This window comes from Adiantum capillus-veneris, chromosome 13 (genome assembly GCF_014529385.1).
Source record: "Adiantum capillus-veneris isolate H3 chromosome 13, ASM1452938v2, whole genome shotgun sequence".
NCBI classification, from domain to species: Eukaryota; Viridiplantae; Streptophyta; class Polypodiopsida; order Polypodiales; family Pteridaceae; genus Adiantum; species Adiantum capillus-veneris.
In genome coordinates, this window is record NC_140943.1 from 1383406 (window position 1) to 1394244 (window position 10839).

Consider the following 10839-nt stretch of genomic DNA (forward strand, 5'->3'; position numbering starts at 1 on the left):
CATGAACATGTAAAACTATGGAGGTCACTTTTTACAGCTCACAAAGCCTGGTCTCAATCAATGCCCACAGCAGCCACCATAATTGAAGCCGATGGAGCACATTGCAAAAAGTAAACTAGTATATCACCGCTTCTCAATGCATTTCAAGGAGTTCAAGAAGATAAAACATTTTTCGAGTGTAGACAAGTGCATTTCCCTTTATATGCTTTCATGGGTTTTAACAACAAATCCTATCAAAGCAACCACCCTCCTCCAATCCTTGCCAGGCCAGGCATCCAAAAAGAGTCTCCCCCCTCTTTTCTCTCCCCGTTTTCCGACCTTTGAAGTGTAGGCTTACTTATGACAAATACGATTATCTTGCAATGCCAACATGGTGTCTCTCTTCACATCTTGGACACAGAAACTCTGGTATATCTATATCTATATCTATATCTATATCTAAATCTATATGTGCTTATGGTTTTGTCACAAAAAGGAACCCAAAAAAGGAAGTTACAAAGATTAAATAAAACAATGTAGTAATCCCCAATGAGCTTGCTACTCTTTGCGGTGAATTTTCCATGACCATTAATGAGAGAAAGAGTTAACCTTCGATGGCTCTTTGCAGCAGAATTCCAAAACCTCCAGAAGTCCAACTAGCAAAATAGGAGATACTTGAAACCATCAAACAGCCCACAGGTCATAAAAGAATCTGGACCCTCTCAAATGAAAAATGAGATACTTATGATAGCCCACCGGTCATAGAAGGATCTAAAACCTCTCAAATGAAAAATGAGATACTTACACTACAAACCGTGAGCCTTCAATTTTATTTCACGTGCGGCATAAGATTGTAGTAGAATAAAGTCTCCTGAATGCTCTTCCACAACAGAACCTAGAAGGTTTGCAAATCTAAATATTTTGAAGTGGCGCGTGCATAACTTTGCACTTACCAAACAATGACAAGGTTTGCATCATCAAGCAACCTTTTGTATGAATAATGGTATTACATCAAAGTTTCTAGACCACTGCACAAATTCTTGAGCATCTGTCCAATTAATCCAAAGCAAGAGGCATACAGAAACAATGAGAATGCAAATGCTTACAATCAGACTTTGGAGCTTTCTATTGCAGTTTGGATGTGTTGCAGTGTGTTGAGAATTATCTTGCTGACAGTCTTCATGGATTCCATGGTGTTCAAAAGAATATTGCTGATAGGATTGCTGGAGGGGTTATTCATGTTTCCTGATGCTGGCGGCGCATGGCTTACTACTGTTTGGAAAGAAACTGTAAGAAGACTGCTGGTGGATGGCTTTTTGGAGGCCATGTTACTTCCACTAGCCCCTTCTCCACTTGGGGGCACAAGTGCAGCCGACCTATTCTCTACTGGGCCATCTGGCATTATGGCAAAGCCAGACGGGAGTAGCAGAAAATCTGATGGATCTTCACCCTTAGCACTCGTGTGAAAGTTGATACATCTACCGGCATGTACACCAAGAGGGATCCAGATTCATCTGTCCAGCTCTCTTGAAGGATAAGAATGTTGCTTTGGCTCGGCCCCTGCATTCAAGATAAGCCACCAAAATAAACAACTTTTCGTGAAAGGTGGCACTTACCCATGAATAAGTTTAGAAAGACTCTTCCTTACGTTCACACGAAGTAGGGAGACACCATTTCCAGGATGTTGGCTTTTTGTTATACGGCTCATCTCTTGTGCGCTGCCATTGGCAAGCACATTACGCTGGAGAACAAAGGACAGGATCAGACTCTTCCTTTTACTTGAGAAAAAAGCTCATGTCGAAGAAGCTTGCAAACACATGAATATGGCACACCAACCTGAGCTCGATATTCTTCACTTCGCAGATAATCAAAAACCCGATAATGGGAGAAGGGAAGCCATGTTGATGTTACAGCACACAGGAGAATGCCATCACCAGAGTTGTCTCTTGTAGTAAAGCGCACGTCGTCTTGATTGCTGCCACTGGCAATTGAAAGATCAACCCAAGAGCTGTTGGCCGTTGAGCTCACGTTGGAGCAGTATTTGTTCATCATCTTCTTTGCAAGTCGCAACATCGCTCGGCGTCCCTCCAGAGTGTTCACAACTACACATTCATCACTCACAAAGTTATCGAACTATGAGCCTCGTACATCCTAAGTCCTTATCAAAAGGAGTAGGGACACATCACATTACACAGAATGGTTATTTACCTCCTAATTCGTGCGCAGGTAGCATGTTTGTGACCAGCAGGCTACCAACATCCTCACAGTACCGCTGTAAAGCACAGATCCAGCGCTTTGCCCCAAAGGCAGACCCACTGCTTAGAAAAGGGACATAGGTATGATTGGCACCATGATAATCAACTTCAACATGCTCCAGCCAAGTGACCTGCAAAGTAAATGGACCGTAGGAGAGACATATCTTCACTGCAGAAGGGAGTGCAAATTTCAAGAGGACACAGCATGTAGGAAAGTTACCTGCAGAAGCCCATTAGGCGAGTCTTGAATGATGCAACCAGAAGGACGCCGCCGGCACTGGAGAAGACATGATGGAGGATTATCACGCAAGCAATCCATTGAGACGTCCACAACAGCCCACTGTTTGTCAGCAGTCTGCTTGCAATACCGTAGAAAGTACATTTGCCGTGATTGCAAAAGAGGAGAAAGAACTTGAAGTTCTGCATACATCTGTTCAGGACACATGTAAAACCATGTTACAAGAATACTGCAGAACACAAGTACTAACTCATCTTAAACCTGAGAATGGTCAGAATCTCACCAGCTGCAAGGCACCATCAAGTGTGGCAGCTGTGCCTGGAGATAGGACTTTAATGGTAAGGGCCTTAGCAATGATGCTTGGAAACATTACCGTCCATTTATTCTGGTATGCAAATGTGACAGGACACCTGATTACAACCGTTGTAATCATCATGTCGTAAACAAAGACAGTTCATAAAGACAGTCAAATGCTGGTGCAAACAATGGCCGACAAGTTTTTTGTGAAGAACACCACCAAGAGAACCTACCGCATCCATGAGGGTATCCAAGAGAGCCACACTGTTCATCCCAACAAGTCCAGTCTCTCTAGTGGCCTCGGTCACCAAACCAGGCAGCCGCTTGCCTGTCCTTCCAGGAAACCTCTTCATATATGCATCAGAGTCCAGCCTTACCACAGGTAGCTGGTCACCTGCTGCTTGCTTTATCCATAAAGGCTCTTCTGCTTGAACCATATGTATAATTTCTTGCAGTGCACTCTCAGCCAGGTCTACCACTGCAGCCTTTTCAGACCCAGATATGCCTCCGGGCCAGCTTAGTGCAACTTCCAGTAGTGTAGGGGCCCCTTGTGATTGTTGCTGATGTTGCTGCTGCTCTCCTCGTCCACTTGTAGTGGGTTCCTGCAAGGTGGGGCGCCTGCCAACCCCCAGCTCCAATGACAAGGAATCTGGAAATGCCACAGCCAGAGGAGGAACCCCTTGTCCTCCAGATACAGCCCTTTTGGCATGCTCCACCTAGACAAAACCAGGCAAGTTGCAACTTCAAATATGACAGAATTGCTGCTAACAGCATTAAAAGAGAAAAGTTGGACAAGCCTTCACATTATTTAGCAACCTCCAAATACTACTTGCAGTACCTTCTAAAAACTACCTCTATAAATACCGAGCTGAAAAAGGAGGTGGCCAAAATGAGATCCACATACAGCCTGATTTTCACCTCTTGCAAAGGTAAGCCTCACCTCATCCCTTAACCATGCATTGTCGACACGCTTTTTATGCTCCTCCATGGGCTCCTGATGTACTGAGGCAGACTCGCTACAAGTGGCCAAGTGATGCTTGATTGCCTCCCTGATTGTGACGTTTTCTGCCCGCAGCCTGTCTACCTCTGCTCTAAGCTGAGTGTTGTCGTGTCGCTCTTGAAGTGTCTGAAATCGTTTCAAAAGAAAAATTAGTAATTACACCTCAGACTCAATCCAATCGTGCCTTGAAGATATTCTATCTCTTTTGGTATACCTTCATTTGATTGCGACGATTCTGAAACCAGAACTTTACTTGTCTTAAGTTCAATCCGAGAGCATTACTGAGCTGTTCTCGTTGTCTTTGATCAGGATGGGCACAACGCTTGAAAAAGCTGCAATGTAAAAGTTCACCTAGTGAGAATGAATAGACCACAGACGTTCAAGTCGGAAATATTGAACCACTATCAGGAATATTTCAATACATAACGTGTAAAGAAAGTACATTATCCAGAGCAATGAGGCTCTAGTTCAACTGAACACACTACCCCTTGCATGTGATTCATGTAAGAGAAATCATCCACAGCTAGGCGAAACAAACAAAGACTTACAGTTCTAATTGATGTATCTGTTCAGCAGTATGGCGGTAAGACTTTTTCTTCCAAGCTTCATCATCATCTTGGTCATCTCCAGAACCAGTCTCCTCTACATGCTTTCCACAGGCATTCTCTTGCTCATCTTGTGATGCATGCCCAGAAGCAGGACCCTCGACATTGATAACACCGGAGGTCTTCCAGAAGCCATTAACAACCTCACCTCTTTGTCCAGGCTTTTGGACCCCACTGGGGCTCTTCCAGAAACTACCATCAGACAAACTCTTCTTGCCTGACGCCTGATCATCAACAGTCACAATTGCCTCTGGCTTTGGTCCGCGCCCATGCTCCTGTTCTGACACTTGGATAATTGTGCAATCAGAATCCATTTTCTTTCCAGGTTCTAGCAACAAAGCAGTTGCTTGTACAGAGGGCTGCTGTTCTCGCTTTGTTTCTTGGGTAGCAGGATGTCTTCCCACTGCCAGCTCCAGCGAGAGAGTGTCCGGTGGTGCTGAAGCAAGAGGCAGCGCAAATTGGGGAACACTGCTGGGCAAAGGTGCGGACCATGCCACAGACTTTGACATCGCATGGTCTAGCTGCAAAAGACATTCGCAGAAAAAAGGAGTTATGACATTGCACAAATATGGCAAATTTGTAATAGAACAAATATATGTACACCGAACTGTGATTATGGAGCAAAGTTGCAAACAAAGCCACCTTAGATTTGAATTCCCTTCCTACAGATGATTGATAAAAAACAGCAAAGATCTTTTGCTGCTGGCACCACATGCACATAACCAAACAGCATGTGCTTCTGAAGTGACTTGCAAAGTGAGAAAAAATAAGGGAAGCAGCCCCAACCTCCTCTCTTAATCTTGTGCTTTCCACTCGTCTCCTCTGCAATTCATCGATGGCTTGTTGCTGTGCCGATACAGGATCGTTGATGGTGGTGAAAGGTGGCATCTGTTGATTAATGGCTTCCCTTATGCTCATATTCTCTTCATTCATCCTCTTGATTTCGGCTCGAAGCTGTGCATTATCAGAACGCTCTCGAAGGGCCTGAGATTAAGCATGCTTGGTCGTTCTTAATCAATTTATTTATTTATTGAAATACTTCGAGGACAGACTCAAATTCTCCAAACATGAAAATGTGATCCAACCAACCTTCATCTGAATTCGTCTATTCTGAAACCAGAACTTCACTTGCATTTCATTCATTCGTAGTGTGTCACTAAGATCCTGCCGAAGCTTTTTGTCCGGCAGGGGGCAATACTTGAACACACTGCAGAGCAGGATAGCGAACAAGCATATCCTTCACAAATTGAGCAATTGTGCTTCCAAAAACCACACTAGTGTACATGAAGACAATTAGGACAGATTCAGCGAAAGAAAGACAGAGAGAGGCTACTTACGATTCAAGCATCTGAACCTGGTCAGGCGTGTGGCGATGTCGCCTAGGGCGCTTTGAGGCATGCTCATAATCTTGATCATCATGAGATGTGCCTTCTCCAGTAATGCGCCTAGAGCTACTGTCATGCTCATCTTTAGAAGACTGCTGATCGTCTCCCGAACCAGTTGTTGTTGCAGCGGCAGCAAGCGAGGCACTCTTCCCATTGTCTTGTTCGTTCCTCAAGGCATGGCGCTGCAGAGCATGCAGCCTGGATGCAGGTGCTTCCTCTCTCACCGTGTAAGAATTGTCCTCAGGCTCGTTCTTGGGCACCACTTTGAGCAGTGAACTTTGGATGTTCCCAGATGCACTGTCCATGCCTTGTTTACTGGCTCATCTTCTGAGGGCAAGCCAGATGTGCTTGTGAGAAGCACACAGGGACACATACATGTAAGAGCACACACACATGCCATGGTGGGCTTGTCTCAAGGAGTCATGCACACACTTACATGTGGAGTAGCAGAATTGGGCTTACCTTAAACATTCTAGCAGACATCAACAACATTGTCCTTCCAGCTTCCCATCGTAGCCTAGGAGAGGACTCTGCTCATACTCTGCATCAGCTGCCGTACAAGCGCCCACGTGGAACAGAGAGAAGGGGGTAGAGAGAGAAAGCGTGAGACAGACAAGAAGAACAAAGACGAAGAAAATCGAGAGCAGTAAAAGAGGGAGCAGAGAGAATATAGAGAGAGAGAGAAAAGAGACACAGATGCAGGGGCAGAAGTGGAGAAGAGGCAGAAGAGGCGGCAAGCAGAAGTGAAGTGCCTGCAAAAGCATTTAGAGAGAGAATGAGGGAAGAAGCAAGCAGTAAATGAGGGCTAAAGAGAACTGCACAGACAGAGCACTTAAAAGGTTTACACTCGGATGTCAAGAGAGAGGATGAATTGAGTTGTGGAGGGAGGAAGGATCTCATCATAAATATAACTATGGAGAAGATCAATGACAGCTTTCTCTCCTCTTTTCCTATCTCATTTATTCCTTTTCTCTCTCCCCCATCAGTAGTCTACTTAGAGAGTCATTACTACAAGCCATGTTCTCTCTCTACCCCTCTCTCTCTCTCTCTCTCTATAATAATTTCTATTTCTGAGTGATCTCCCCATGACTGCATGGCCCATGACACATGAGACTCCCTCCAGGCCCTCTTCTCTCATGAGTCAAAAGGCACAGGACCTTATGGCCTAGGCCTCACTTAGCCCCAACTTCCAAGGTTCTTCCCCCCCTCCCTCTTCAGCACTACCTAACACACGGTGGCCCGTGGGATCTACAGCGTTGAAGTGAAGCATATTTTTCAGTGAAATTCGAACGCCGTTCTATTTGTCTTTGTTTACTTTTTTGGCCGTGTTTATTTTTGCCTCTGTTCGAGTTCACTTTATCAAAGAGTGGTTTCGCCTTAGAGATAAGCAACCCCACGGGCACGTGGTTAGGACATTGGGCTGTCAAACAAGAGGTCTCGAGTTCGAGTCTCCGACCGGGGGGGGGGTTGGATTAATGCGTTGGCTTTTTTCTCCGTCTCCATCCTCCTTGGGATCCCCGCAACGAGTTGACATCGTTGATCCCACCGCCCTAGGGTCATTAAGACCTCGTGTTAGATATTGTTGAGGTCCTCCTCTCTCTCTCTCTCTCTCTCTCTAGCCATTCGACGCTTCGCTTCGACTAGTTTTTTGCGATTGCGCCCACTCACCCACACCGGCATGTCTCAAGGGTTGAACCATAGTGGGTGTCCTTAGGGCCCCTCACATGAGAGAAAGAGAGAGGGACAGAGAGAGAGAGAGTTTGTTGGCCTAGTAGTAAAGGTAAGATCAATGACAGCTTTCTCTCCTCTTTTCCTATCTCATTTATTCCTTTTCTCTCTCCCCCATCAGTAGTCTACTTAGAGAGTCATTACTACAAGCCATGTTCTCTCTCTACCCCTCTCTCTCTCTCTCTATAATAATTTCTATTTCTGAGTGATCTCCCCATGACTGCATGGCCCATGACACATGAGACTCCCTCCAGGCCCTCTTCTCTCATGAGTCAAAAGGCACAGGACCTTATGGCCTAGGCCTCACTTAGCCCCAACTTCCAAGGTTCTTCCCCCCCTCCCTCTTCAGCACTACCTAACACACGGTGGCCCGTGGGATCTACAGCGTTGAAGTGAAGCATATTTTCCAGTGAAATTCGAACGCCGTTCTATTTGTCTTTGTTTACTTTTTTGGCCGTGTTTATTTTTGCCTCTGTTCGAGTTCACTTTATCAAAGAGTGGTTTCGCCTTAGAGATAAGCAACCCCACGGGCACGTGGTTAGGACATTGGGCTGTCAAACAAGAGTTCTCGAGTTCGAGTCTCCGACCGGGGGGGGTTGGATTAATGCGTTGGCTTTTTTCTCCGTCTCCATCCTCCTTGGGATCCCCGCAACGAGTTGACATCGTTGATCCCACCGCCCTAGGGTCATTAAGACCTCGTGTTAGATATTGTTGAGGTCCTCCTCTCTCTCTCTCTCTCTCTCTCTCTCTCTCTCTCTCTCTCTCTCTCTCTCTCTAGCCATTCGAAGCTTCGCTTCGACTAGTTTTTTGCGATTGCGCCCACTCACCCACACCGGCATGTCTCAAGGGTTGAACCATAGTGGGTGTCCTTAGGGCCCCTCACCTTTACTACTAGGCCAACAAACTCTCTCTCTCTCTCTCCCTCTCTCTTTCTCTCATGTGACGCTTGGACGTACCATGCGTTCCAAAAGCATGCACACGTCTTTCGTCCTTTGGTAACTAGTAAATTGTCCCTTTACCATCTGGAACGTAATGACATCCTCCATCCCAACACCTTCCTTCTGTTTTTCTATGTTCGCTATCTTCAAAGCTTCTAATGTTGGCATCAAGTGCACCTATAGCCACTAGACGTGATAAGGATCTCCATGACAATTGTTCACCCTAGTAGAGAGTACGGCCAAGCGCATTTGTGTGCCTAGATTGCACTTAAACTAGCAAAGGAAAATGCAAGAGAATCAACATCAGTTGCAGTGGCATAATACCATTTGTCGTGACGAGCATTTTTAAACCAAGCAACAATCTGATGGCCTCACCCCTCAAAAATGAAAACTTACATGTGCTTCTTAGAAGCTCTTGTGGGCAATGAACTTAGTGCAATGGCCCCACTAGTCAAAATGTTTACGATCGAACAGCTAAAGTCTCACGTTAATTGGCTGTAAAGAAGTTGTCACTTGTTTACTTTGAAGATTCATTGATTTTGCATTCATCTCTCTCTCTCTCTCTCCACTTTCACACTAATGGATAAAGCCTCAGTAAGCAGTTTTGTAGGTCAAAGTCCAGCCTCTTGTTGTATGCGTGAAGAACTTACTCGAAGGTAGGGGTCATTTTTCCAAGTTTGTGCCAAAAGCTACTCTCGAGGAATTATGTGCAATATTCATGATATGCACATGGCGGGTAGCACCCTTACATGTGGAACCCCTCTTTGTCATTTACTCCTTTTAGCATTTACAAATTGCCCCTCATTCCTAGTTAGCTTCTTGCTCATGAGAAAGATTCTCCGTCTAGGGTCTCCCACTCTCTCTTTCTTATATTCTCTCCTTGCCCACAAGGAATCGTTCAAACTTGTGCCAGGCTTGCCCTTTCTCATGCGTACAATATTGGAGGGGATTCATGCGTGTCAAACAATGTTAACGATTTAAGGCAACCATGTACAAAGGTGTAGCTGATGGGCACGATGTAATCCTACACCGTCTTGTGATAGGGTGGAGTTTTAGAGGATGCCTACTTTGTCATATTCAAGTGGCTATTTCCCTACATTGCCAAGTGATCATGACTTGCTATCGCTTATTTCCATACTTGTCGCCAACTAGTAATTGTCTCAAAACGTCATCGGGTGTGGACATGGTGGGTAGGGTGGAGCAAACGGAGTCAAGCTTGCAGAGTGGCAAATACAAAAACCCTCACAGGAAGATCCTCGTTTTATCCTTGCATTAGGGAGTTAGCCCTCATGGAGCCTCTTACATGGATACCAAGAGGCAAAAAAACAATAGGCTCACGAAAAGGAGTTAGACAAAACAATTTAGGTGTTCACAACCCCTCATCCGAGCTTGGGGATCTCTCATCAGTATCTCACATGGAATGTCCTTCATAAGATCTATGGTTGAGACTAGGCACCATAGGTCAAGGGAAAAGTGCATGGCCTTCTTAGCATCTTCCCTTCGCAGGCTTGGAGAAGTTAAGAGAACAATTGTGTCTTCTGCGATTGCTACCCGCTTTCCACCTTCCCTTGAGGTAGGAGTGCACGCCAACAAATTGCAAGCATTTTCACCATAACCTCTGATGGGAACAAGAAAAGTTCGCAACTAGTTGTGAACCCAGCCTGCATGTGAACTACCTCTATCATTTCATGCATTGACAAGAAAAAAAAAAAAAAACATTTGCTTATCTTGGGTACCCATTTGTCAGCCCATCCACTCATAATGTGCACCCATTCTAATGTATATTTATGGTACGGATGCACTATGTTTGTCTTGCTTGCAGCAATTATTATTGGATCGCTAGGCCTAAAGACTTTTCTCTCAACGACTCACAACTCACTACTTAGTACTCCATGTTTCCCAAGGGCCAAAGTCTCACGCACAAAGGAGATTGAGAGGTGATCCCTTGGGAGCAGCACTCACACAGGAGGTTTCAAATAAGCATCAATCGAAACTATATTATTTTTGCTAAATCCTGGATTAGACTATGTGGTGGGGTTAACTCTCAAGAAAATGGCTAGCCTATATATGAGCAGTTCACATGCGACAATTGCTGGTTGGTACACCAGCAATTCATGAAAGTATAGAGTTTATGCAACACATGTAACAAGGCAATGTTGATTCAAGATTTCCATTGGATGCTTGACCTTTGCCACAAGCTCTCGAATGAAGTGGAATGATCGAGAGCTAATAATTCGGGCATTAAAAAATGTGGCATAGAAGATTAGTCCGATGTGCAGATACGTGCGCGAGTTTACTTTTTTTATTCGAGTTTACTTCTGCTTGCACTAGTTGATTACATAAGGTTGTGGTTTCCTATAAGGGACAACCAAATGGACACACGGATGTGGTAAGGCCCTTACATTGCCAATCGA

At 45.0% G+C, this 10839-nt stretch overlaps 1 pseudogene; it reads right to left on the reverse strand.

Moving 5' to 3' along the window:
- Nucleotides 1-860: 860 nt before the first annotated feature.
- On the reverse strand, nt 861-6701 carry LOC147443501 (homeobox-leucine zipper protein HDG2-like; annotated as a pseudogene).
- Between the last annotated feature and the right edge of the window lie 4138 nt (nt 6702-10839).